The sequence below is a fragment of the Ambystoma mexicanum genome, chromosome 1p (genome assembly GCF_040938575.1).
Source record: "Ambystoma mexicanum isolate Mex_15411 chromosome 1p, UKY_AmexF1_1, whole genome shotgun sequence".
NCBI classification, from domain to species: Eukaryota; Metazoa; Chordata; class Amphibia; order Caudata; family Ambystomatidae; genus Ambystoma; species Ambystoma mexicanum.
The window spans coordinates 276,829,672-276,857,499 of NC_090921.1; the positions used below are offsets into that span (position 1 = coordinate 276,829,672).

Here is a 27,828-nt window from a genome sequence, read left to right on the forward strand (position 1 = left end):
GCCCTATTCGGGAACCATCCTGGCAAAACCAGGATGCCTGGTCACTGTACCCACAATGTCTGCCAGAGTCGTTGTCCCACCAGATTTGAGTAAAAGCTGATTTGTTTAGAGGCCCGCATCCCCACCGACTTCCCACACTGTCGCATACAACACATCAAGCACGTGCCTCCAGGCACCTCAGCCGACTCTTATCACACAAGCCAGGCCATGGAAGAGGGAAGATGAGGGCGAGTCAAAAGGGCGTCACCCATCAGGGAGCCTAGTACTACAGTGAACTTCACAAACTGCACTGGCACCACCGCTCACGCAACAGAACGAAGCCTACAAAATACGGGGGTTACTAAGGAAAAGGGTGAGAGGATAGGTTTAGAAGCAGGAAGAATTGGCATCTGTGAGTATTGTGCATGTGGACACTTCTGAGCGGCCTTGCGCATTGTAACCGTATGGGTAAGATTCCATGCTGCAGGTGTGTGGTAGTTTTTTGTGTTAGTGTTGTGTGGTTATGATGGGTTGGTCATGTGCACTGGCTAGATAGTGTCCATAAGGAATGTAGAGTCATGGGTTGTCGTAGCTGTAGAAAGTTAGACAAAGTTTGGATAAAGAAGGTGGTAACGGTTTCACCATTTTAAGCTATAAAATGGATGGTTGTTGCTAACTTAATTTACACTGGTATATGGAGCTGAAAATTGGGCATGGCTACATAACTGTATAATTTCTTGTTTTTAGTTTTAAATGCACCAAGATAAATTTCAGTCATAATGGGGTGAGAATTCTGTATTGAGAGTAGAGCCTATAAGTATGCAAACGCAGTCTACTGCTTGACAAGTATGTTTTAAAGATCTGCTACATTAAATGTCTATGTTGTGAATGTGTAATTGTGACAGTATGAGTAGAAGTGGTTTATACAGCCTCATGTCTGTTAATTGTTTTTAGAGCCTGCCCTGAAGAAGAACCTAATGTCTGAAATGCATCGGCCAGGGCTTCTGCTAACTACCTTCTTAAATTAACACAAATGGATTATTTACAAATGTGGAGCAATTTGAAGATTATTTCAGGTGTTTTCCTTCAACTGAAGATAAAATTATGAATTATTGACTATGCTTTTGAAGTAGTATTTACGACACCCCAGGCGTCTTCAGGTTCAGTGAGAGTTTCAATGAGCAATTTCTGCCCATAGCTGTAAGGTAGTCTGGCATCTTTGGTGTGTTGTTGCATTTTAATTGGTATTGGGCTATGTGGGTGGTTCGCTCTGTATGTCGGCACAGTAATGGTTCTCTGTATCTTTTGAGTGTGGCTAGTCCAAGATCTGGTGTAGAGGCGTCCGTTATGTAGGAGGAGCAGGAAGGAAAGAGGGTTAGTAAAGTCAGTCAGTTTGTTGTGGTCTCTCTCAGTGGCGGCCCTTTGGATGCTGCTTGACGGTATCTAGCCAGGCTCTTGTTTGCGGTTCTTTGGCCCCTCTCGTCTCCTGTCTGGTTGTTTATCTGTGGTGGCGGTGTTGCTGGTGTCCATTCTAGGTTGTCATTGTCTGCTGGATAGCCAGGTGTTGAGCAGTTTCCTGAAGGTGATGTGGTCTTCTGTGGTTCTATATGCTTGGGGCATGTTGTTCCATGTGTTGGCAATTAAACGTGAGAATGCTGTTCCGCCGAATTCCCTTTTCTTTGTTTTGCCTCGATTTGTAGGTCGTTGCTGGATCTTGGTTCCCTTCCTGGGCGATACCGTCTAATCTAGTCTTGGAGGAATTCTGCTACTTGTCTGTACAAGGCTTTGTGGGCGATGCAGAGTGCTTTGAATTTGATGCGCTTTTTTACTGGTAAGCAGTCTAGGGTTTTCAGTTGTGGAGTGATGTGGTCTCTTCTGTTTAGTCTTAGTAGGATCCTGGCTGCTGTATTATACACCCTTTGGGGTTTCATTGTGAGTCTTTCTGGCATTCCTAGGTAGAGGCTGTTTGTGTAGGTATTTCTTGTGAGTATCAGGGATATGATTGTGAGGGTTCTGTGGGAGAAGGAGAGGGAGTGAGGAATCCTCTGAGTAGTTGTAGGACGAAGAAGCATTTTCTGGCGATTGCGTTGACTTGCGATTCCTCTGATAGTCTGTTGTCCGTGAGTATTCCTAGGTTGTTTACTACAGTGGCAGTCTCTGGTTGTGTTCCTATGCTGATTGGCCAATCCTGTTGTGAGTACCCTCTGTCGAACCCTACGGGTGAGAGCATTATTTCCGTTTATGCCGGGTTCAGTTTGAGATTGTTCGTTGTCATCCAGTTGTATATGTCTGTGAGGCAGTTGTTGAACGATGTTATTTTGTTCATGTGTTCTGTTGGTTTTCACAATCAGTTGTGTTGTCTGCATACTTGTAGGCGGTAGGTCTGTGGGATGGAATGATTCTCATCAGTGGGCACATGTAGGTGTTGAAAAGTAGAGGAGAGGCTGGAACCCTGTGGGACTCTGCAGGATATATTTTTGGCGTTTGAGGTGAACAGTCGTAGGTAGGTACTTTTGGTTCAGTTTGTTAGGAATAAGGTAAGCCACTTTAGGGCGGATTCCTGCCTTATTACCGCCATCTTTTTGTTCGTGTTGCGTGGCTGATTGTGTCAAAAGTCACTGAAATGTCCAATAAGAGGAGGGCCAATTGGCTGTTGTCTGCATTTATTTTCAGGTCATTCTATATTGATAGTAGTGCTGATTCTGTTCTCTCATCGGTCTGTTTGACGGATTTTGTATACTTGTTTCTCCAGGATATTCGCTGGGTAGGGCAAGTTGGATATCTGTCTGTAGTTGCTTGGGTCTTCTGCGCTTTTAGAACTTTTTTATCAGTGGTTTGATGAATGCTGATTTGAAGGAGGACGGTACGATTCCTCTTTTGAGTGATGGATTCATTAGATTCCGGAAGTGTGTCGCTGGGGTTCTGTGGCTGAGGATTCCTTTGAAGACGTCCAGCGGTCCCTTGGAGATCCTGCAAGGTTGGTGTCCTTGATCAGTGTGACAAACGTTTCCTCTGCGCTTGGTTCTAGGCAGATGAGTTTTGTTGTAATCGGTTTCATCTGTTGTCTGTGGTCCAGTGGTTGTATTTGCCTCTGCTAGGTTGATGGTCTCCTGTAGTGTCTATTTTTGCTCTCTGGCGGTTGGTCATTTTGTCACAAGGTGTTTGTGTAGGGGTTTTGGAATTTTTGCAGCAAGAGGTTTTTTTTTTAATCTGTGATTAAGAGTTCTTTCTGTGGATTATTTGACGATTCTATTCTTGTGACGTAGTACAGTTGTTTTTTTTTTGTTTTTTTTGTTTTTTTTTTTGCTTGGAGGACTGTTGCTTTGTACAATTTGAGTTGTCTTTGGTATTTTATTTTGTCTTGTCTGGTGTATTCTCTCCATTTTGTTTCCATTTTGCAGTTGTTTTTTTGGAGCTTTTTTTCAGATCTTCTGTGAACCATTTTGCGGCCACTTTTTTTGGTGTTGCTTTGAATGTTTTAGCTGGTGCTAATTGGTGCTAATTAGTAAAGGGCCTTGGTGATCCAATTCTTGAGTATGTCTTCTGTTGTGTCTTCTGTTGTATCTGTTTGTATTCGTGGCATCTATTTCACTTGGGGCGGTTTGTTAGGGCCTCTAGGTCTAAGTTCTTACTGTTTCTATTCATGCAGTTGGGAGTATTTCTTTCCCAGCCAGTAAGGAGGTTTTGGGGTGTGATGTAGAATGGTATCCAGAAGTGGTCACCCACACCATTGGTGTAAGTGGCGCAAATGCGCGTAGTTCATCCCTGCAGAAAATTGCATCCAGAGTGTGTCCGGCGTCGTGGGTGGATCCATTTACTATTTGCTTGAACTGCAAGGTTTCCAGGAGTGCGCAGAGTGAGTTTGCTGTGTACACATTTTCTTTTTTGAACCATATGTTGAAATCTCTCAGTATGACTAGGTTGTCGTAGTTGGTTGATAGCATGGCAGTTTTGTGGCAAAGTTGGGGGTTGTACAAAGGTGGTCTATAGATCAGGAGGAATACTATGTTGGATTGGTCGTCGAGTTCTATCTAGACTAGGAGGGATTCATAGTCTTCCGCGTTGGTTGTGATGATTCGAGATGCTCAGCTGTGTTTTGTGTATAATTGCGATTCCGCCTCCTCTTTGGTTTTCTCTGTTGGCATGAATTAATTTATAATTGAACGGGTATTGGTTAATTCGCGATGGCATTATAGTTGTCTTGATAGCCAGGTTTCTGTAAGGAAGAGCACGTCTGAGCCTCCTTCGCTTGGATGTCATTGATTTCTGTTGTTTTGCCATGGGTCTAACGTTGAGGAGGCTGCAGTGTAGTTTGCTTGATTTCCCTTTTGTGGTGGTGTTCGTATTGTTTGTTCTGACCGGTGTGGTGTTGGTTGGGGTTCTGTTCCAGGTGGGTTTTTCACGGTGGAGTCTTTTGGGTGGCGTGGTTCTGTGTTGGTCAGTCACCTTGATCGAGTAGACCGATAAGGTTGATGGTGGGGTTGGTTTGTTCCGGCCAGTAAATAGGGTAGCTACCCCTCTGTTGTTCCAGTCTTGGTGATATAGGGGTGTAGAGTGTGATGGATTTCAATGTGTCCCTTGTTCTGGTTGAGATATTGTCCATGGTGGAGACCGGGTTGGGATGGTTTATTAGTTGTCGCGTTAAGTTTGATGTGCTGGTTGGGTCTGTATTCGTTCAAGAGGATGCAAAATGCATGCCTATTCTTCAAGGTGTGACAGCAGGAACGCCAAAAAGATCTTACAATCCGCGTCAATAAGCTAAATGGGGCAATAATTAGCTGGATCAGTCCTGCTACCACACTTGAATATGGGGACTACATGGGCCGTATTGCAGGAGGTTGGTGTTACACCTGTGGCGAGAATGTCACTAAACTCCAGGTACATAAGATTAGACCAGATGTGTTGATTGTCCTTGAAGGTATTGTTCATAAGGCCATTAGGCCCTGGGGCACGAGATCTCGTAATCAAATTTTGGATGGTGGCAATATCTAAATGAGGCTTCCAACTAGTCCCGCCTGTTATTTCTACACCTAGTAGATGGTCATTATTAGGTGGCCCAAACCTTTCCTCATGGAACTTTACCCATTCCTGTTCAGAAATTGAATTCAACTGTGAAATTACATGGTTAGGATCTTGTCCATTTACCAGGTACCAGAAGGCACCAACATCAGTTAATTAAGATCCCCAGAATCATATTCTGCGTCTTGTTGCAGAATACGAGATTTCATAGATTAGCAGTGATTTGTAGAAGACTGCTTGGCTTTTCTAATTAGATCCTTACAAATAGCCTTATCAGAATAAGCGCGCTAGATTACTTTCACTTCTCGCCTCACCACTTTTTTTGCTACAGCTAATTCAGCACGATAGCAATGGGGATGTCTAACTGGTACTTTCATGCTTCCTCCTCTTCCGGCTGCTAGCCCAGCAACCATTGAGCCCACAAAAATCTAGAACTCGTTTGCATTAATGTTGTTAATTTTCCACTGAAAAGTGGACTTATTAAGTGCCTGTTTTATCTTCTGATTTAGATGGCAAATGTTCAGATCTGTCCATCTAACAGCGTTGCCTGTCGCATTGACAGTCACTTGGAGCTGTGATCGAGATTCTCTCAAATACCGTCCAGTCGAACAGAGCTGTTAAGATGGAGTGATCACTATCTGTTCTCTGAATGTCAAATGAGCGGCAAAGGTTAATTAGGAACAGAGATATATATCAATTAGGGAAGAACTATTACCTCAATGCCACTCGCCAACATTATTGTCGTCAGTCGTTCTTCGCACAAGAGTCTGTAGACGGCGTCCCCTCCCCACCCCTTCCCTCCCCAAGCCTGATTGCCACTTTTGGCCCAAGAGTCTCTTCCCTGAATGAGCGTTCAGAATCTCATCTGGATCCCCCACATTAGGTTGCGAGTCACAATCTTTCCCATTTAAATGTGTCCCAACCCAATCATCAATAACGAGACCAACACTATACACAAACTGGTTCACCTGTTCCATACCCCTATGCCAGTAAATATTGGCCAGTAAGAAATTGGTCATCCCATCTGCAGAACTAAGACCCACTCACAGGACACCAAAGGGTAGATCTGCAACTACTACCACACTGAGGCCCAAGGATTTGTCAATCAAAAGTCCCCCCGAGGGCCTCCCAGCCCCCCCACCCCCTCGGCAAACCTTGGCCAACTGAGTGAAAACACTGTTGCTGTCCAGGATAGGTACAGAAGTGAGCCAAGTCTCCTGTAAGCAGATACAATTTCTTAGAATATTCATACAGGACATATTTGAGAAGAGATGAGAATAGCCTCGTGTGTTCCACGATTTGAAACGTAACATTACGCTCTCCCGGACATTACCAGGGTCAACTTTAGCTTACCTGGACCCATTTTGCCCACAGGGAGGAGATTATAGAGGCCCAATCCGTATTTGGGGAGCGTGCAGAGGCAGTGTTCTCTCTTGCGTGTGGTAATATAGCTGTGCACATGCACAATATTAGGATTCCCCTGCATTGTATTGTATTGTTTTGTTTTTCAAAGCGGTCAAGGAGGGTGGAAACATGGGGTTGGGGGTGGAACAGTCGCTCAGAGCCCTTGAAACGTTGATACGATAATAGTCTGCACAGGCAGAGCACGTGCGTTAGCTACATTTAAAAGTTGAGACACAGAAAAAGGGCCTGACTGTGATTCTGCAGTTTTACCAGTGCAGTTAAGGGGAGAAGACAAGGGGGACCAGACAGAAGATCTTCAGGCACTTTGCATTTGGATCGTGCAAGTGAACAGATGGTCACAGGGAGAGGGAAGTCCAAGTGCACCCAGTCGTGGAGACTGGGATATGTGCAGGCAAGTGCATGGGGTAATAGCTGTATAATTGGGGAGTGCACAGTATAGGGATTCCCCTGCATGGGGGTTATATAGCTGTGTAATTGGGGAGTGCACAGTATAGGGATTCCCCTGCATGGGGTTATATAGCTGTGTAATTGGGGAGTGCACAGTATAGGGATTCCCCTGCATGGGGTTATATAGCTGTGTAATTGGGGAGTGCACAGTATAGGGATTGCCCTGCATGGGGTCATATAGCTGTGTAATTGGGGAGTGCACAGTATAGGGATTCCCCTGCATGGGTTTATATAGCTGTGTAATTGGGGAGCGCACAGTATAGGGATTCCCCTGCATGGGGTTATATAGCTGTGTAATTGGGGAGCGCACAGTATAGGGATTCCCCTGCATGGGGTATATATAGCTGTGTAATTGGGGAGTGCACAGTATAGGGATTGCCCTGCATGGGGTCATATAGCTGTGTAATTGGGGAGTGCACAGTATAGGGATTGCCCTGCATGGGGTCATATAGCTGTGTAATTGGGGAGTGCACAGTATAGGGATTCCTCTGCATGGGGTTATACAGCTGTGTAATTGGGGAGTGCACAGTATAGGGATTCCCCTGCATGGGGTTATATAGCTGTGTAATTGGGGAGTGCACAGTATAGGGATTGCCCTGCATGGGGTCATATAGCTGTGTAATTGAGTAGTGCACAGTATAGGGATTCCCCTGCATGGGGTCATATAGCTGTGTAATTGGGGAGTGCACAGTATAGGGATTCCCCTGCATGGGGTTATATAGTTGTGTAATTGTGGTGGGGTTATATAGTTGTGTAATTGTGGAGTGCACAGAGGCAAGGTTCTCCTGCATGAGGCACCATATAACGGTGCACAGAAGCATTCTTCTCCAACACAGGGCCCTCCTCTAATTTTAATATGAGAGTGCACATTATTAGGCTTCCCTTGCATGACGTGCTATACTATTCTGCAATTTGGAGTGCACAGAAGTTACTCTCCTATGCACGATGGGGAGTGCACGGACACGGGGTCTCTCTGCCTGTGTAAACCGTGCGGGGAAGCCGGTTTGTAAGCAGCAAACGCCGTTAAGAAAAAATAAAGAAAATGGCTTATATGACCGCGTTCTACTTGAGAAGGGACACGAAAAACAGGTTTACGCGTTTTTGTGCTTTTAAAACATTTTATTTCGACAATTTGAGTGTTCGCTAAATGAGGTTTTAGTGCTGCCCCACAATTGGGGCGACCAGACTTAAAAGCTCGCATTGGCAATGCCAACAGTTTTTTTCTTTTGTGTAGGCATGGAAAAGGCACTTGCCAGACACTGCTGTGGTGGTATTAACTGGCTGTCGAGGGTAGCATATGGTGTGAGTACCTGGCCATCTAATAGCAGTGCCTGGCAAATGCCCAAAACGTATCCATAAGCCAAAACGGGTGGCTTTGGTAATGCTTGTTTTTAACAAGACTCCAATGAAGCACAAGCATAGTGCTTATAAGGCTTAAGGCATACCTGGTTAAGACATTTGTATTACACTAGTCATGCGTTTATAACTCCAAGTAAGTCATTACATTGTTTAGAAGACTAATTTGAAAAAACACTGGCAGGCACTTCGAGTGCAAAGTCCTGATTAAAGGTAGCTCCAACAGTTTCCATGAGGAGGAGTTTTGGGCGGGGAGCTACAGGAGCTGGGTGGAAATGGCCATACGGATTATTATGGCATGGCCACAGGCAGGCATGAAATGGCCAAATAACTAAACGCCTACAAGCTGGGTGTCCCACCTAGAATGCCATTTCTCCCTTTCTGTATTCTAATGTAATTGCGGCTTACAGGTGTCACAAGCGACACCGAATAGCCCACACTAAAAATAAAGAACCAGGATGGGTCCCCAACATAAAAGTAGCACTACAATTTGACAGTGGCTGCACTTGAGTAGTGGGAAATGTGTGCGGGAGTTTGGGGGGTGTTCCAGACATTCCCCTGGATAGAAACGTGGTGGGCAAGGCCGTGATCCTAAGCATGTTGAAAACAAAGGAGCTATTTGTCATTTCATGCCTTGCTAGGAAGGCGGCCCAATCATGCATGTGACTGCTAATTGAGAGGTTGGGGGGGTTCGAGCCTACCCCTAAGAGACGAGATAGTTAAATGAAAAACCCTCGGGACAGAGTCTTATTCCAGAACCTTCTTGGCAAAACCTGGACGTCTGGTCCCTGTACCCACAATGTCTGCGAGAGTCGTTGTCCCACCAGATTTGAGTAAAGGCTTACATGTTTAGAGGCCCCCATCCCCACTGACTTCCCACACTGTCGCATACAACACATCAAGCACGTGCCTCCAGGCACCTCAGCCGACTCTTATCACACAAGCCAGGCCACTGGGGAGGGAAGACGAGGGCGAGTCGAAAGGGCGTCACCCAGCAGGGAGCCTAGTACTACAGTGGACTTCACAAACTGCACTGGCACCACCGCCCACCCCACGGAGCCAAGCCTACAAAATACGTTTTTTTAGGGCGCATGATGGCGTGAGACACTTTTGCAATGAAGCAAAGCATGACTAAATGGGCTGACTTTGTGAGGCATACTGGGGCCTTCCAGTCAGGAACAAGTACCTAAACACTTTACTCACCAAGACTGGTGATCAAATCCCATATGGCATGTACCGACTACCCATCGGCACGAGACGCGGGTGCGTTTTAAAATTAATATACAAAACCACAGAACTAGTTATGGGATTTATTTAGCATGGCCCAGACTGGACTTCCGCGTAGTGTAGAGTCTCTGCAGATTAATGCTAGGGGTCACCAATGCAAAAGAATAGAGTACTTTCAAGTATGCCTACATTTATAATGGACGTGTCATTTAAATGTAATATCCCATTTATTTTCATTTAGTTGATTTATTATTCTTGGTGTATTTACTGAGCGTGGACCGAGCTCTGAAAGCAACACTTAACAAGTCATAGGGGAAGGATATTGTGAGGGGAGCCAACAAAGGCCGTTAGGTGTGAAGAGGGTGTGGGCCTAGGTGTTGGGGGGGAACAGAGGGCCCCGAGTTCCTCCCTGAAATGTAGAAGCAAGTGGGGCTGAGTCAGCTGTTGATTGGGGCGTAGGTTCCACAGGTTGGGGGCCTAGATGGAGAAGGCCTGTCTTCTAGTTCTCTCCCTGCTGCACTGGCAGTGTTCAAGCCTAGAGATGTTCTGGCTTCTGGTGGAGCGCAGGCCTCTGGAGATGCTGAGCGTGACAGCGAGGTAGCGTGAGCAAAGCGACGGCCTTGTAGAAGATGCCGCCATGCTTACAGCGGGAGCCTGTGCAGGGCATGAAGGGCCTCAGTGGTGTGGTTGAACTTGCACAAGACTTCTGCAGTTAAGTTACATGGCATTTGTATACCACCCCATCCCCCCCCCCCCCACCAATACCATTGCTATCGCCTCAGAGTGCTATGGGGTGAACGCCCTACGAGGACAGAGGTATGAGAATTCAAGGAGCATTTTTAGAATGTGTGTGCTTGTGTCTGCATTTTAACCAGCACGAAGTTCGGGAGGGAGACCCAAGTCCCTGATGGGGATTTGGCTAGTGGATGGCTGCTGTGATACTGTCAAGAGATGTGCATTATAGAGTTGAGTAGAGAATTGTTGCAGATGTATGCAGGTGAGTGGCCATGTCCTGGGCGGGATATGTTCCATTGAGATGGAGTGCTATATGTACCAGAGAGTCCCTGCCCGCTTCGAGATGCAAGCCTGCAGCACTATCCCGTTGGGAAAAGATGCAGGGTAGTGGCACCCGACAGCAGCGGGATTCAAAATACAAGCCTACAACACCATCCCTGTAGAAAGAGACGTAAGGTAGTGGCAGAAAAAAACAGCCAGATTCAAAATACAGCCAGGCCCAAAATACAGGTCCATGGCACCATCCCTATGGAAAAGACACAGGGTAGTGGCACAACACAGAAGCTAGATTCAAAATGCAGACCTAAAATTGTGCTAAAGGGGTCCCAAAATTCCTCACACCAAACAAGGGTCGGCCCTGGCAGGGCTGGGGGGCCCAGGGTAAATGGGTGCCTAGGGAGGTGCCCTTTGCCTTAGCCCTTGGCTGGCTGCCCAGGCAAGGCTTCCCTGGGGTTAGGGTCAAGTAGGGCTACCCGGACAAGTGATTCCCCACAACCCAAACCAGGCTGATGGTGGGTGTGCAAGGGGGGAGGGCAGAAGATCGGCCGAGGGAGAGCGGAGGATGATGCTCTAATGTGGGTGGAGGAGCAATGAAGTGGAGGGAATGTGCGGCTGGCGCATGACAAAGCTGATCTCACTGGCGCCTGTTGCTCTGTGTGACGGATCCGCAAAAATTGTCACAGCAGCGCCCGCTAAGTGGTGCATCAGCCACTTTTACTCCCTAAATCTGGGCAAATGCTCCCCAAAAAAGAAAAAAGTGGAGCAAATCTACTCCCGACAAAAAATAGGAAACGGGAAACATAGTCTGCAGCTCTGCTTTTACCCACATGGCTCCATGGATCTGTTTGGACCATTAGTACATGCACTGCCACAGAAAGAAACTATTATTACTGCCAGATCAGAAGAGGTAAGTGTGCCTTTTCAATGTGCAGGCCTAACTAGGTGCAAAGAAATATTTACTACAAATCCATTCCTTTTTTAAACATTTGTACTCACAAAATACTTGTGAATGGGACTTCGATTTGTACTCCCTAAAAATTCTTTTGCTCCCTATGCAGCACTGCATATCCGCGTCTAACCCTTGCGGCAGTGTGCTGTGCCTTGCCCCTGAGCTATCCTCCTGCCTTTTTTCTTGCTCTTTTACATTAAAGAAGCGTGAAGTGCATAATGGGAGCCTCTGTGCCATGTCTTAGAATTGAAAAGAAATCAATGTAGTTGATTTATTCCTTAGTGTTTAATTGTTGTTCTTTAGTCTTTGATAAAATGTAATGGGGACCACGTTATTACCTTCATGTCTCTAGTTTTAGTTTTATGGGCGTATAATAACCACATCTTTTCATAGTTGAACTTTTTGGCAATCAGTAAGGATTTTATATTTGCTGCTGAATTAGGCTCCCACATTTGGCATTCTCTGGTTTGCGTGCAGCAGGAGCCCAGTCTTGCAGGAGTAGGGTAAAGATGTCCTTGAGGCCATTTCAGTGGGTAAACAGCCAGTGCCGGTCTGTGGCAACATTGTCTCGGGCACCAGTGTGAAAGTGGCCCACAGTTGCAAATGACGATTCACACCTCTTGCGACAGATTTAGCAGTACCTAAGGGGGAGGATTTTGATAAAATGTGATGCAAATTGTGCATTTTAAAGAATATGTATTCCGTAACACTGGTCCAAACTACTAGCCGCATGGTAAAGCAACTTATCAAACTGGGCCACAAAAAAGTGGCCCGCGTTGACAAAAAAACTGGCCCACACTAGCATTTTGTGGTTGGTTCGGGCATTGCCTCATAGGCCAGTCCCAGCCTGTACACAGTTGACCAAATCAACATTTCGCTGGTGGAGGAGGAAGAAATGGGCAGAGTAATGGCACGAACGTCGCTAGCAACGTTTCCAGCAGTTTGTTCCTGATGCATGGTTGAGCAAAGGCAGGCACGCCTCTAGAGACCCTCCCTCTGCCCCCCATGTGGCTTGGCGTGGCCAAGTTGGGGAACTTAGTCTCAGCGTGCTACCTTTTCCTTCCAAAGCTTTGTAGCATTCATGGGTAGCACCTTGATGAATTGCCATTGTCTACATGTAAACATGCAAGTGGCCCCTTCAATTGACTCCTGTGGGGCACAGATGTCAGCAATTTTAAAATTAATCTTTGCCGGGCTGTCGTTAGTTTCGGCCAGTCAATGAAAAGCGAGAGCCAATTGCTGGGATAACATGTATAACCGGGACATGGTCCACTAAAAAACACACACATGACTAGGTAGTCTCACAGTCACTTGGGAAAGATGTAGCCTTATTTATTAAAGTTCTATAGTCCGATCATTATTCTGGAAACTGTGATTTAACCAAATATCATGTATGGCCAAATTGGGCTCGAGATTGGGTATATACCCCCAGAGGAAATACATTGTAGATTTTGTGCACAAGGGGGACAGCCAGATACCTGCTACTTCAATGTGTTGCGGGAAGGGCGGGGGGCGTAACGTCACCTTGATGGATTTGTTCATGGTCCCTCTTTTATATAGACAAAGCTGGATTCTGGATCCGTTGGCCAACCAGTATCTCTAGTGATGAAACTTATGAAGCTATGGATGGTTATGGAAGCCGCTCGATAATGTTGGGAGCATCTCACAGGAATGTGGATTTTAATCCGCATGGCTCTGGACCGTATTGTACAATGAATAGGCGAAAGAAATGTAATGATGGAACTAGTTAAATATAATGATCAGTTGTGTACTATATGGATACCCTCATAATTGCTATTGTTTTGTCGGTTATATCAGGTTGATTTCTACTGCGCACCGTTGGCATTTTCATAGTTTCCAGGTGCTTACGTGGCTCTGTAAGGAAAAGTGGGTTGGTTAGTGACGAGGGATGGAAAGGATAGTTGTTGATGCGTGCAGAACCAGGCGGAATTTACGTCTGCGTGTGAGTGTTCTGGGTGTGCTTTGTTTTGTGCACTGGGGCTTGTTGTATCCGGAAGAGTGGAATCCTGTGTTTGAGTTGTTTGGTGTCAGAGGTTATTGTAGTTGTAATTTGGTTGGAGAGTGGTGTGCTGTTTAAGTTTTTGGTGGGTTGTTTCACTAGCCCCCTGGGCATAGTGAAACACTTGTGTATAGGCACGTAATAAATGCCATAATATATTGTATATTGTATGTGGTAGGTGAGGGGTGTAGAAGCGAGAGGGGGAATGGTTAGTGGGTTTTGGATGGTCTCTGTGTATTATGGAGCTGTATTAATGTTTCTTTCAAAGGGTATTTATCCTGTTTCTTTGATTGTTCCGAGCTTAGTTTGTTGAAGCGTCCATTGTAGAAGATTGCAGTGGATTGCTTTTGGGGGTGGTTGTAGTATAGTCGGTCTGTTTATCTTGGCAATTTGAATGTGCAGGTTTTTAGTTTCCTGAAGGATGGGTGGTCTTTCGTCATTTTTATTTCCTTTGGGATGGAGTTCCATAGTTTGTCAGATGGGAGTCAGCGGTTGGTCCAAATTTTCTTTTCTCGTAGTGTTTTGCTTCTGTTTGAAAGTCTGTGCTAGATCTTCTCTTCTCGGCTGGTATTGTGATTTTTGCTTGGAGGAATTCAGCTCCTTGTCCATGTACTGATTTATGGGCAATACAGAGGACATTGAGGTGCATGCATTTCTTTACTGGTAGCCAGTGTAGAACTGTCTGGGCCAGTGTAATGTGGTCTTTTAATTTTGTCTCGGAGTAGTCTTGCTGCTGTATTGTGTATGCTTTGTAGTTTTTTGATGAGTCGTTCTGGCATTCACAGGTAGACACTCTGTAATTGTGAGGATTCTGTGTGGGGAAATCGATGTAATGGAGGATCCCCCTTATTAACCATAGATGGTAAAACATGTTTTTGCTATTGCGTTGACTTATGTTTCCAGAGTGAGACCATTGTCCCTGAGGATTCCTAGATTTTTTTATCAGACGACTTTGGTTTGTTTACCTTGCTCATGGGCCAGGTGAGGAATGTCTTTGTTTGATTGTCTTCTCAGGGGGACATCATTATTTCTGTTTTGGTTGGGTTTAGTTTGAAGTTGTTCATTACAGTTGAAACAAGCCTTCTCTGCCAATGCCCCAAGACTATGGAACCTCCTCCCTTGTCGGCATCGGACTTGCTCCAACAATTCAGAAAATAACTCAAGACCCAACTCTTCACGCCTCAACACCTAGGCCATCACATTGGCCCTCGTGCAATCTATCTCACTAGACACCATCTCTCTCCTCCCCACCACCAGATAAAGCTGTACCCCTCCTCTGTGACCCTTTGTATGCTACCCCTGTATCTGTTCTGTTGCTACTTCTGAAAAGCGCTCTGTTATGTATCTGTATTGTATGCCTCTGTAAAGTGCTCGGTTGCTTCTCAAAGCAAGGTCTGCTCTCAATAAAATACCATATTAACTATTCAGTTGTTTATATCAGTAAGGCATTTATTGAGGGCGTTGTCAGAGTTGTGGTTGAAGATGAGCTTGGTGTCTGCGTAGTTGTACGCTGTCAGACCATGGCTTTGAATGAGGGGTTTATTAGTTCGATATGAACTTTTAGTATATTGTATGTAAATTGATATTGTATGTACTTTTAAATTTTAATTATTTTCACACTTGTATGAATAAAATAAAAAAATACTATTACAAAGTAACAAGAATAGGTTTACTGGAAGCTTTACCTTTTCCAGCTGAGGGTACATCCGTCCTGAAGGTAAACTCATGGCCACATTGTATCACTGCTCTACGCATTAGCCCACATACCTGTGAAGAGACGGTGACAAAGATGCACATTTCATTGCCAGTTCTATTGTCTACTGTGTAGTGCAGTGACACAGTTGGGGTCCTGTGCTTCTGAGAGGAAGAAGCCTCCTCTTAATACTATAAGGCTTTAGCCAACGGTCTATTCGTGGTCCTCTGTAATGTTGCGGTTGTAGGTCAACTGGTCGAATTTAAATGGTCGACAGGACAAATGGTAGACACCAAAAGGTCGACGGGTCAAATGGTCGAATTTTTTTTTTTTTTCATTTTTTTTTTTGGGGGGGGGGGGGTCCCCAACCCCCCTTTTTTTTTTTTTGCTAAAAACCCCTTTTTTCCCTAAACGAAAACCTAAAAAATATATATATTTAACTAAAAAAAAATTCGATCATTTGTCCTGTCGACCAAATTGTGTCGACCATTTGACTAGACACTGTTTGTTGCAGATTGGCAAAGATTAATTTTGAAATGGAGACCAACAGGCGTCAGTTCAAAGTATCGTTTTGGAGGCTAATTTGAAACTCGCCAAGCTGCTACTGTCTATTACTTCACTGTTTTGAATAGAATAATGGCACCCGGGCAGGGAGGAGCCAGCCACGCCATTCAGGTGGCTAGGAACACAGGCTTGAACCACCGGTGTAAGCCCACGTTCCAAGCCGCCTGACGGCCGAATCCCCCACCACCATCTTCCCTACCCTCCTTCACCCCCTTTCTTTTTATTTTTAATACCCCCTGCCCCAACTTATCTTTTAGCGGCTGCAGCGGCATTCACAGCCGCACCTTGCCATGGAAAGGGAAGAGGGGGCTCTGTACAGGGCCCCGACTTCCCTTTCCATGGCGACCATGTTGGTAAAGGATTTTGCGTCATACAACGGGACGCCACGTTGCAACTGGTTTAGTCCTCAGGCGGAGGATGGGATGCACAGCCGCCAGGCGGTGGGACCGCAAACGCAGTGCTGAAGGGGGAGGGCGGGGCGTGTGCTGGTGTCGACTAGGTAGAGGACCTGGTAATCTGTGAGATTCATGAAGGACCAGGTCGCCAGCCTCAGTGGCAGTGGGATGATTAGCAGGGAAGGTAAAGAGGGAAAGGGGTAGAGAAAAGCAGAGTTTTGAGATGTTTCCGCAACTTGAGGTCCGGCTCAAGTCTGAGGGGGGCAGGGAGGCTGTTCAAAGAGACTCACCAGCCAAAGGGAGAAGCGTTTAACAAGCTGAGAGTTGGTGGAGCGTAGGGCTCAGGGAAGTATTTAGGGAGGTGAAGGAGATGGTGTGGTCCCAGGCCCGAGAAAGCCTTTTGAATGATGCAGGGAGCCTTTAATTTGGTCCTTGCGGCCACTGTGAGACAGTGGAGAGATTTTAGGGAAGTTTAAAGCAGTGGTATTAAAAACCTTTTTATGCTGCGGCCCCTTGAGTAAAAATATTGCTGCCAGGCCCCCCAGATGCGACATCTGCTTGGAGGTTCTAATAAAAGTAGCCACTGGCCTTCCTTTTTGAAAAGCCTCGCATACTCCCTCCCACCTGACATCCTTCGGCCTTACGGGGGGCCAGCAGTACAGTTTGGAGACCACAAACATCAATGGCTAATTTGATTGCCTAAGTGGCAGATTCCATGAACTTAAATGCAGAGGTGAATGGAATCTGTGGTTGTAAGAGGTATAAGTCAAATACAAGGGTGGGAAGATGATTAGTTGAAGACGAGGCAGGCAGTGCTTGCAAGACTTGAATCGATGGGTGTGTAGAGACGGGGGAGGGGGCGTAAGCAATAAGTAACTGAGTGGACTAGTTGAAAGCCATAGCTGGGTGAGGAGGATCCTGTATGAACTGGCTGTACAAGGCTGGCTTAAGATATGTGTCGGGCCGTTTTCAAAAGGTTTGGAGTCCCACATACCTAAAGCTGGGAAAAGCACCCCGCCTGTGCCAAACAGAAAATGAATGGGTGTGATTTAGTTTAAGGGTTTCAAATGCAAAATGACAGTGTGGAAAAAATGCGAACACATCTTTTTTGGAAAGAAGCAGTAGTTTAAATTGTTGCAGTTCTGTATCCTTGTAGCATATAACCGATGACCGTCAATGTGTTAAGTGGCGAAGTTGTTTTCAGTGACACTGGCTCCTAGCATAGAAACTGCTCTTCTTTCTTAAACATGTGTGAACCTATGGCTTCTGCTTGCACAGATTATGAAGACTTGTTTGCAGAGCGGTTCTGCAGTGTTTAATTGTTCTTCATTAAATGACCGACTACACATCCCAGAATGCAAATGAGGACTGGAGGCTATAGCAGCCAAGGAGAATCTTCTAATCTGTCCTCTTGTGCCTTGGATCCATTGACAATGTCATGGGTGCAGGTCTTTGCCTGTGTGCTACCTAGTTTATAATGAAGATAATTTCCAATGCGAACTGAAAGGGGCGATTTCCCCGGTTTCATCATTCAGGCTGTATAACATGAACCACATCTTGAACTGCATTAATCATCAAACATGTTCATTGGCCCACATCACAGAGGGAAAAGCAGGGTGAAACGCTCCCTATCGTCATGGGAATGTTTCCTTGGTGCAGAAAAACAAAGAAAGGCAACTAGGTGCTGAACTCGGGACATTCCTGACCAATACTCTTCTGGGAGGAGGAGCAGCGCGCAGTAGCGAGTAGGAGGGTCCTCGTGGCGCTGTCCGATGGCTATTGCACCTGGCCCTTTGTTCTCCGAGGTTATGTTGTGTTGATGGGATTTATAGCGGGCTGCGCTACCATTTGCATGGTTTAATGGCACTCGGGGGCTCTGAAAGAACAGTGGTGGTTGGGTTTATTAGTCGGAGGAGAGCGATCTTACAAGTGCTTCCGCTGTTGCATTGGTAGTTTCAGTGTAGAAAAAACTTGCCGCTGTATGGGTTTCCTTTTTGCTTCCAGATGGTGAGGGTCGGTGCCCACGGGTTGCTTGAGTCCGTTTGGGGGGCCTTTTGTGCACGTGGAGTAGGGGTGCTTTGACTGTTGCAAAGGCGTGTTATTGGAGTTGGTGTGGAGTTTTGCTGTTTAGTGTCAGTGTGAGTTGTTGTGGTTGGTTGCCATGCGAGGGTGGCATAGTTGGTCCGTGTGTGGGGTGTCTGCGTGCATATGGAGTGCATTTGTCTCCGGGGGTTGTGCTGGTTTGGCTGGGTTCATAACCTTGTGTGGTGGTTTGCATTAAAATGCTTTCCCGTGGACATATCCAAGTTGTAGTTCATTAGGTTTCTAATGAAAAAAGCTGAAGAGTATGACACGGGAGACCGATATTTAAACTTCATCACACTGTGGCTATAAATCCAGATTCGGAATTATAGTTTACATACAGATTTTCTGGGAATTAGTTATCAAATGTTTTAGGAGAGTATAAACCTTCTGGTCTAAAAACTGTATAATGCAGAATTGTTTAAAAAAAATATTAGGCAACACTTAAGTGTTGACAGACGCCTAGATTGAGAGCTTTGGTATTATGTCTTCGTGTCTACATTGGGATTTATTCACAAGAAGTGAAGTAAATGATTATAACGTGAAACATGTCAAATCAGCCATGTCGGTGGTGCTTGGAAATTCGCTAACAAATTCATCTTTGGAGAAATTGTGCTGCCTGTTGGCAATTAAGATTAAATAATTGTGGGCAGCTGATAGACTCTATGGTTATATTTGGTACTAGTAAAAAGTACCCGTACTCTGCACGGTTTCTGCAGACAGGACCATAATTATCTCAGTCTTCAATTTTGGATTCATTTGTCCAATAGATTTTCGCTTTTTGGAAGGCAGTGCAAATATCTCAAACACTGCGTCGTAGGGTCCGGAAACGAGGTTTAGGAGGCCTTTGAATTTCCACGCATCGAGATGCTAAAAAGGAGCTTTAGCTGGTCCTTCCAAGACCACATCGATGTTTTGCCGATTTCAGTCAACCTTCTCATGTGTGAAGGTGCTGAAATCCAGAGAAAGGGGTGGGGTATCCAAATGTCATGTAACAAGTAATGTCCAGAGGATCATGTAACCAGTAATGTCAAGAGGATCCTAACCGTTAACTATGCAAAATGTGGTGCAGTTTGGTTGAAAGGTGTGCAATTGTATAAGGATAAACGAACTGATGGTAAACTAACCTATGGTGGGTTTAAAAGGTTTGAGCCAAGTCCCACATTCAACAACGCCAACTAGTAGCCATCGCTGGAAGTTCACCTCCAGTTCTGAGCTACAACAGCAAGATATTGTGGGTTTGCAAATGAGCTCAAATGCAAACCTTTTTCTCCAGGAAATTCTGTCTAAGAGGGCAGTGCTACTTTATACATAGCTTAATCAATCTTAGGAGGATAGCTCTGGAGCAACACGCTTGCTTTGGAAACAAGACGACGCAGAGCAACACAGGTTCGATCCCCTGGTCGGGGGAACCCAGGAGACTCAAAGTGAAAGCAGCCGCAGTCAGAAATACAACGTTGTTGTATTTGTTAATACCGCAGCATTATATAATAAGAACCTGAATGCTCACGAACAAAAAACAGATTGGGACTGTGTTCCAAATGCAAGAATTGGCCATGTAACCATAAATCCAGCCTTGAATCTGACAACTGGAAAATGGGATGTGGCCTGATTTAAACACGCAACTTCAGGAAATTCTGATCTCTTTATCGAACGTATCTGGCCGCAAGGGCTCCTAAGGATATGTGTGCCATAGCGGAAGACACATGTAAGGGATTTATATTGGGAACAATGTAGTGTGAAACACAAACCCTCTTTTGTGTATAGCAGAGCTCTGGCATTTAATATTGAAATTAAGTTTACATATATTAGCAAGGCTAAAACCATCCCGGACCAGATGGCTTAGCCAATGCTGCACTAGTCTAATCCACAATTTTGGGCCAGCGTGCTCCATGAAATGTACATCGGGTTGCGTATATTCAGATCTGAGTTTCTGAATAATCATAAGGTACTACATGGCAGGTAATCTGGTTTTAGACCAGGCCATGGTACGGAGACAGATTTACTAGAGCTTAAATCCAATTTGCTGCGTACCACGGACAATGGTGGAACACACGCAATGTGTCATCCCGCTATCGGGAAATCATTAGCAGGACTCCGTAAGATTGAACAAAGTTGATGACATCATCCAAGCATGGATGGTTGAAAACGGACTCGCATTGAACAAAGAAAAGACAGAACATATGGTTGTTGGAACCCCTAATAGAATAGAAAAGTTAGGGGCTAATTACAAAATGTTCACCTTGGCAGGACTCCATATAGAAAACAAAACTGAAAACATTAGGCATTGTATTGGATCAGCATCTTAACATGAGGGCACAAGTGAGCCACTTGGTAGACTCATCTCTACACCATCTAAAATTACTTGCACAGATCCGTCCCTTTCCAAAACCAACTGTGAAATCATAGCTAGAGCTATTCTTGGATTACTGTGGTAGTCTTCTTTTAGGCATCAACAAGGCAGAGTTTGTAAGACTACAGGTCATACAGAAATGCGCAGTCAGAACCATCACAGGGCTAAGGAGATCTGACAATGTAACCAAAGCAAGAAGAGACTTACATTGGTTACCCATTGAAGATGGGGTACAATTTTGGGTACTTATCACGCACAAGTGCATCACACGCACTGGACCTATATATCTTTCAAGGGACCTGCACGCGAAGTAGAATACAAGAACGCTCAGATCAAATGGCACACTGCACCTCAAAGAGCCAAGATGCACACTTGCAGTTAAAGAAGGCCTGGAACTCTCTGCCGGAAGAAATTAGAACGATCAACTTAGTTGAAAACTTCAGTTTCCCATAAACTGAGCTCCATGTTTCTATGTTTGATTGTTAGTCCTTGTCGCACCCATATGCCTCAGGGTTCTGAGAAGCATGTTATAAATTTGTGAAGTAAAGTAACTAGTGGGTTAATGGTGTTTGCATGAAATGGCCCCTGTTCCATAAAAAGAATTCCCTGGTGGCTTGGTGGGGTTTTGCCATTAAGGTCTCTCTGGAGGCTTTTGTTTATTATTATTCCACTCCCTGGAGGTTTAGTGGGTTCTTCTACATCAGGGCTGAGCCCCTGGAGGCTGTCTTTACCGCTCTTGTGGGTGCTTTCCTCCAATATCCATGGTGGCCTACTGCCAACTCCTGTGCATGTGGGCTTAATCTGCTGGAGCCGCTCTCACTTTTCCAGCGCTTCCTTTGTGCACTGCACCAGTATCCGGGTTGCTGACACCGCCTCCTCACTGTCCGTCGGGAAGCTGCACACTCTGCCTGCCCATGCAGCATCCTGTGTCTGCTACTGTTGTGCCGGACCAGCTCACCCTGACCCATCTTCCCTGGAGTCCTCAGACTAAGTCAATGCTGTCGTCCTCCTGCTGCCGATGTCTGTCACCTTGGGCCTGCAGCTTCTCAGTGGTGATGTCTTGCGGCACAGTTGCCACTCCAAGAACAACCATCGGGTAAGGCGGGTGAGGGGGCCTGTCTGTTTGCCAGTACTGGTCGTGGTGTTCGGTGCCAGGCTTCCTCACCCTCTTGATATCGCCTGTCACACTACTTGACTAGCATTCCAGGTAACTATTGCAGTTCTTTTGGGCTTCTTGTTCATAAAATAAAGAAAAATTACCTATTTTAGCCCCAAAAAAACCTGGGTTTTTGAAGTAAAAACATGTTAAATCGCCTATCGGATCAAATTCTTACTGACTACTAGTCCAACCTCATGGAGACTCTGGCATGATAAAAGAAGACTGTAGGGTGTGTCTCTGAGCCCAGAAGTCTAGTGGTCCGGTTCATGCCAACAAAAATGCAATCTAATTGTGAGTGGAGGAGTAATGGATTTCCTCCAGATGATGTAACCTCATGCAATCCTAGATCAGTAGTGATAATGGCCTTCTTAAATACCTTGTGGGCCTTATTTGGAGAAAATCTGATGTATAACCAAGAATATTATCTATTGGGGTTATTACCCACCTCTCCTTACTGTCCTCCAACGCTGATGAACCTAGTTTTTCAACATCCCAACATTATTAAAGCCCCGACCACCTGGAAAAAAATGACATCTAATCCAATCCCTTCTTAGCTTACTAGATTCTACTCTTGGGAGCTGGGTGCTCCTGAAGGTCTATTGAGCATTATGCAATAGTTATTTTTGGGCTGTTAATGCCTTGATATACCATGCAATGACTGAGGCCCTGTTCGTCACAAATATTGGCTCTGTCCAGGTATTCTGAAAACGCTTCACACTAACTCAGGCAGTTAATGTGTAATACATTCAGTTAGATGTACTCTCTTTTGATTACACATCTAAAAGTGTGTAAATCTTGGGATCGAACAGTTATTGATGGCCAGGTTATTTGGAAGAATGGAGAAAAATTAGAGGAGCCAGGGAAGGAGGGAGGTTCATATATGCATGGTTTGGACCAGTCCAGAAAGGTAGATATGATATTGATATGACATTTGTAACGCGCCTATACACAAGTGTTTCAAGGCGCGACGAGGTAGGGAGGGGGGAACAATGGGAGACAGACAACAATCCTACTAGGCCAGGTGTCATTCAGATCGCTCAAGTGCATGGGTAGGGGGACGGAAAAAGTGCAGGGGGAAAGGGAGAGGGGAAAGTGCAGTACAGGGTTAGTAACATACAAGATAAATAATAAGGGCCAGCTGGTGGCAAGTGCAAGGTAAGTGCAGACAAGTGCTGGGAAGGGGGCTGTAGGGATACAGAAACAGTCCCGCAGTGCAGGGGTTGCCAGGGCGGCAGTGCAGGGGAGAGTGGCTGGGCCAAGGACCGAGATTGGTGAGTGGCCCAGTTGCTGATTCAGTACAGTTTCAGTGACTGAGCAGGGGAGAGGGGGAGAGAAAGCAGAAGCAAAGAGGAAGGTTTTGAGGTGCTTCCGGAACCGGAGATGGTTCTCCTCAAGTTTCAGGGAGGCAGGAAGGCTGTTCCAGAGAGAGGCCCCTGCTGCGGAGAGAGATCTCCCCTCCACCCCCCCTCCAAATCGTTGCTTGGAGAAGCGGCTGACCCTGAGGGAGTTGGAGGCGGATGAGCGAAGTGCTCGAGAAGGAAGATATTTAGGAAGAGAGAGTTGAAGGTATTTTAGCCCCAGAAGGCCTTATGGACAATGCAGAGGGTTTTGAACTTAATCCTCGCAGCCACAGGGAGCCAGTGTAGCGATTTCAGTCCTGGAGAGATACGGTCCCTGGGCTTGAGGCCAAGGACAAGTCTCGCAGTCCTGTTCTGGATGAGTTGCAGAGGGCGGAGAGTAGAGGCAGGCAGATTTAGATAGAGGCTGTTACAGTAGTCCAGCTTCGAGAGAACCAGGGCTCTGGAGACAGTGAACTTCTGGGGGAAGGAGGGGAAAGGAAGGATACCTCTGAGGAGGTGCAGCTGGTAGTGTGACTTCTTAGAAATGTCAGAAATGTGAGGAGAGAAGGAGAGTGTGGAGTCGAAGATGACCCCAAGGTTTTTTGCCTTGCAGGTAGGAGCAGGAAGAGGGCCAAGAGAGGCCGGCCAGAGAGCTGCAGGGAAGGAGGGAGTGGGTGTGCCGATGAGTAGAATCTCAGTCTTACTGGCGTTAAGGCAGAGGTCGTTGGCGGCACACCATTCCTGGATAGCAGAAAGCCAGTCAGAGATGAGGGAAGGAGAAGAGGAGGCCGAGGGTAGCCTGAAAATGAGCTGGGTATCATCCGCATAGCACTGAAAGTTGGGGCAGAGAGCAGCGATGCGGTGGGCGAGAAGAGCCAGATACTGGTTGAAGAGCCAGGGAGAGAGGTTAGAACCCTGGGGGACACCACAGGTAGAGAAAAAGATGTCAGAGAGGAAAGACCCAAGTTGGACCTGGGAGGGTCGATTTGAGAGGAAAGCGGTCAGCCAAGCCAGAGCCTGTCCAGTAATACCCAGGTTATCACGGAGATGGTTGAGCAGGATGGTAAGGTTGACAGTATCAAAGGCAGAAGAGAGATCAAGCAAAATGAGAACACATGGAATGTTAGAGTCAAGGTTCGAGAGCAGGTCCTCACGGATGTTCAGGAGAGCAGTTTCCGTGCTTCTGGCAGCTCTGAAGCCAGACTGATGGTCATGAAGGCTACCAACAGATTCAGCATGGAGATTAAGCTGGGAGATGGCCAGTTTCTCCAGGAGCTTGCCCAGGAAGGGAGTGATAGAGAGTGGGCGATAGTTAGCTGGGCAGGAAGGGTCGGAAGAGGGTTTCTTAAGAAGGGGGTGCACAAGGGAGTGCTTGAGGGGATGGGAAGACTCCAGAGGCGAAGGAGTGATTGCAGAAGTCAGCAAGGGCAGGAGCCAAGGAGTCGATGTGGTCCTTAATAGTTTTGGAGGAACAGGGGTGAACCTGTGTTGACGATACTTTCATAGATCGGACTTGTCTCGAAACCTCGTCAGCATAAAAAAGGGGAAAGGCAGAGAAGGAGAGGGTAGGGGTGGCTGCAGAAGGGCCAGAGGATGGGCAGGGAATAGAGGGGGGGAGGTGATGGGAGGAGAGTGAGGACAGGATGTCCTGAGTTTTTGAAATGAAGTGAGAGGCCAGTGCTGTACAGAGGGCCTGGGAGGGGACAGGAGAGGTAGAGACTGCAGCAGGGTTGGCCAGCTCCTTGCAGATTTTAAAGAGTTCAGCCGAATTGTTAGATGCTGCAATGATGCAGGCTTGGATAAGGGCTCTCTTCTTGGTGAGAACGGAGAGCCGGTATTGCCTTTGGAACAGGCGACAGGCCAGTTTGTCAGAGGATGAACATGAAGCACGCCATTTCCTCTCTGCCACCCTGCACTTGCGTTGAAGGGTGACGAGATCCGAGTCATACCAGGAGTTACATTTGGCTTTGGGCTTCAGGCGGATTCTCATGACGGGGGCAAGGATATCAAGAGTATCAGATATAGCAGAGTAGAGAGTGGAGAGGGATATAAAACTGATTTTCCAAAGGATAAAAAACAATCCCCATCACTTGTATATGTGTCTAAATATTCATCCCAAAGTATGCAGATCAAAAGATGTATAAATAAACATTGGACAATACTTAAAAATGACGAAAGAACTAAGAATCTCTTCTTAGAGACCCCAACGTTTGCTTATCAAAGATCCAGTAACCTTAGGGATTATCTAGTTAACACTACAGACACCAGAACCAAAAGGATCAAACCAAAAAAGACAGGAACATTTCCATGTTTAAATTGCAGTAATTGCAATAACATCATCAAAGGAGGACTGGTTCCGCATCCATACACGGGAGAAAAAAAATCATGATAAAAAGCTATGGTACTTGCAATACTGAAAACTGTATTTACTCCATACGTTGCCCATGTGGACTTTACTATGTAGGTGAAACAGGTCGTAAACTGAGAATTCGGATGAATGAACATAAGTCATGCATACGCAATAAAAACACTAATTCGGCGGTAGCAAGACACTTTTAATGCAAAGCAGCACAACATCTCTCAAGTTAAGTTCCAAATTTTGGAAATCCTAGAAATGACAAACGCATATGCTGATTTGAAAAAAAGAAGGCAACAAAGAGAAGCCTATTGGATAGATCGACTCGATTCTTTGGCACCACGAGGACTCAATGAGGAATTTGATCTCAACTGCTTCCTGTAATAATGTCACCATTTGTTCACCGTGCAATGTCAATAATGAACATGCCAAATTGCTACATGCTCATGTAAAAAGTATAAATCACCATCTGATTTGAAAACACTGTTTTCTCTAGCTAAACTGTCTTCAGATAGTTTTTGTAATATTTATTATTTATTTTGTATTATTATTTATTCATTTTGTTTATGTATGTTAGTACATATATATGCAACATGAATTTACATTAATGGCCAATTAGACACCCCAAGTCATGAGGCACACAATGGATCTACATAAACTATCAGAACATACACGTGCTAGCTGCACAACATACGACACGCAGATATCATGAGGCTTACAATCCTTTACATGTGCAATCAACATCTTTATATTTACATTTTTTACATTTACTAACTAAAATTCACACTCAATGCCATTAATGTCCTAGTATTGCCTCTACCAATATGGCCGACTTGGCATTACATGAACAGCCATTTTGTTTACATAACGTTGCCCAGGGCAACGACACGAACCGCGAGTCCCAGACGCTGTTCGGAGTTGATTGAGCAAGACGCTGCTCACAACGCTCCAGGTAAGCAATATCTTTGTAGAATGCAACGCGAAGTCAGATCGCGTATAGACTGACGGCAGTAAATAACACAGAGGAGATAACGTTTGTTCTCTCCATACCAGGCAGTGCTTCATAGAGAAACACCACACGCGGACAGTACGCGTGGGTTGCAAACTGGCACACAGGTTAGTGACATGCTAAATTAACCACAGGCATTCTCACACAATATAGTACGACAATTAACACCTTGGCACAGTAAGCACACGCCGCTAGTTTGACCTTTAAGCACCATAATCATCACAAGGGATCACGTTGTCATTTTAGTATGTAGTTGACCAGTTCCATTAACCATTTTGAACTATAGAGTAAAACCATTATCTTTGTAAAAGCTGCATTTTCCGATTTGTAATGATGTATGCCTACTTGTTTGTTTTCTCTTTTTTCCCATTTCACTTTTATGTTAAATATTTGTCTGTCCCTGTGGGTGCCCTGTTCATTAATTATGATTATTTTGGTTGTTCTTGAATATCTGGTTGTTGTACATGATGTACGGATTAATTATGAACTTAAACATTGTAAACCTTCTAAATCCATCTATAATGCATTATAACGTGTGTAGTACTAACCTGGCTCTGATGAAGGATACAATCCGAAATGCATTAGCCGGATGGGTTTTCTGTTTTGCCTCAACTGAGATAATTAGCTTTTTTTGTGAAGTTTAACCAATTAAGCACAATCTTTTATGAATTTTATAAACACAATAATTGAAAAATTAAAAAATCTACATATCTCTGAATTACGATTGAAGTTGGACTTTATTAACTGAATAACGAGCACAAAAGAAATTGATTAACCCTTAGTGGGAATTCAGGGTGTGCGGCCCACTCCGAAGGCACAATTGCCTCGGTCTCTTTTTCTCCATGTTCATTTTCTGTGCCCAACATGGTGGCACATGATAGTGGGCTGCACCCCATTAACCTATCTATTCACAAAATAACAATCTATTTGAAACGAAATATGCTATTAAGAAAAGAAGCTGTGCACTCTCGCCCCTCTTTTTTTCAATGTGGAGAAGGTTGCCATCTTTGAAGGACTTCCGGGGAGGGGTACAGATCAGAGGTACGATAAAAGGTTCCGGTTTGTAGACGACCACCTGTGCAAACCACACATCTGCCAGCTCAGATCATCCGAAGGGTTTCAAAGAAGGTGCAGTACATTGCCATAGAGGAGGCTCCATGGAAGTAGTTTCTAGGTCTAATATAAGCATTACAAAGTTTAAAAATGAACTTGTGTGCATATAATTGAGATAGGAATATGACATGGTGTAACCTAGATGGGTACAACACTAAAAAGAAACTGGTGACATTATATTTCAACATGGATTCTCAAAAGCATTAGCATGATGAGTCAACACAGACCACCTACTTCCAAGCCGACCCATTACACCATTCTATCCAAATACTGCGGCTGTCTGCTGACCATACAGACCTGGTCTCTGAACTTTAGGGCCATTGATCGA

At 45.3% G+C, this 27,828-nt stretch overlaps 1 protein-coding gene and 1 long non-coding RNA gene across 6 annotated transcripts in view; one reads left to right on the forward strand and one right to left on the reverse strand.

Moving 5' to 3' along the window:
- The window catches only part of LOC138568935 (uncharacterized), a 352,395-nt gene that overhangs the window by 133,946 nt on the left and 190,621 nt on the right, over nt 1-27,828 (reverse strand). The gene's annotated exons all lie outside the window — the stretch shown is intronic.
- Nucleotides 1-27,828, forward strand: part of LOC138568884 (CTD small phosphatase-like protein 3) — a 668,014-nt gene that overhangs the window by 94,755 nt on the left and 545,431 nt on the right. Inside the window, exon 1 of one of the 5 annotated variants that reach the window (XM_069646678.1) lies at nt 289-447. The exons of 3 other annotated variants lie outside the window; for them this stretch is intronic. The gene's annotated coding sequence lies outside the window, so the exon portion shown is untranslated. Of the gene's footprint in view, nt 1-288; nt 448-27,828 lie in introns of those variants that run through there. One more of the 5 variants, XM_069646686.1, reaches the window with a different exon arrangement.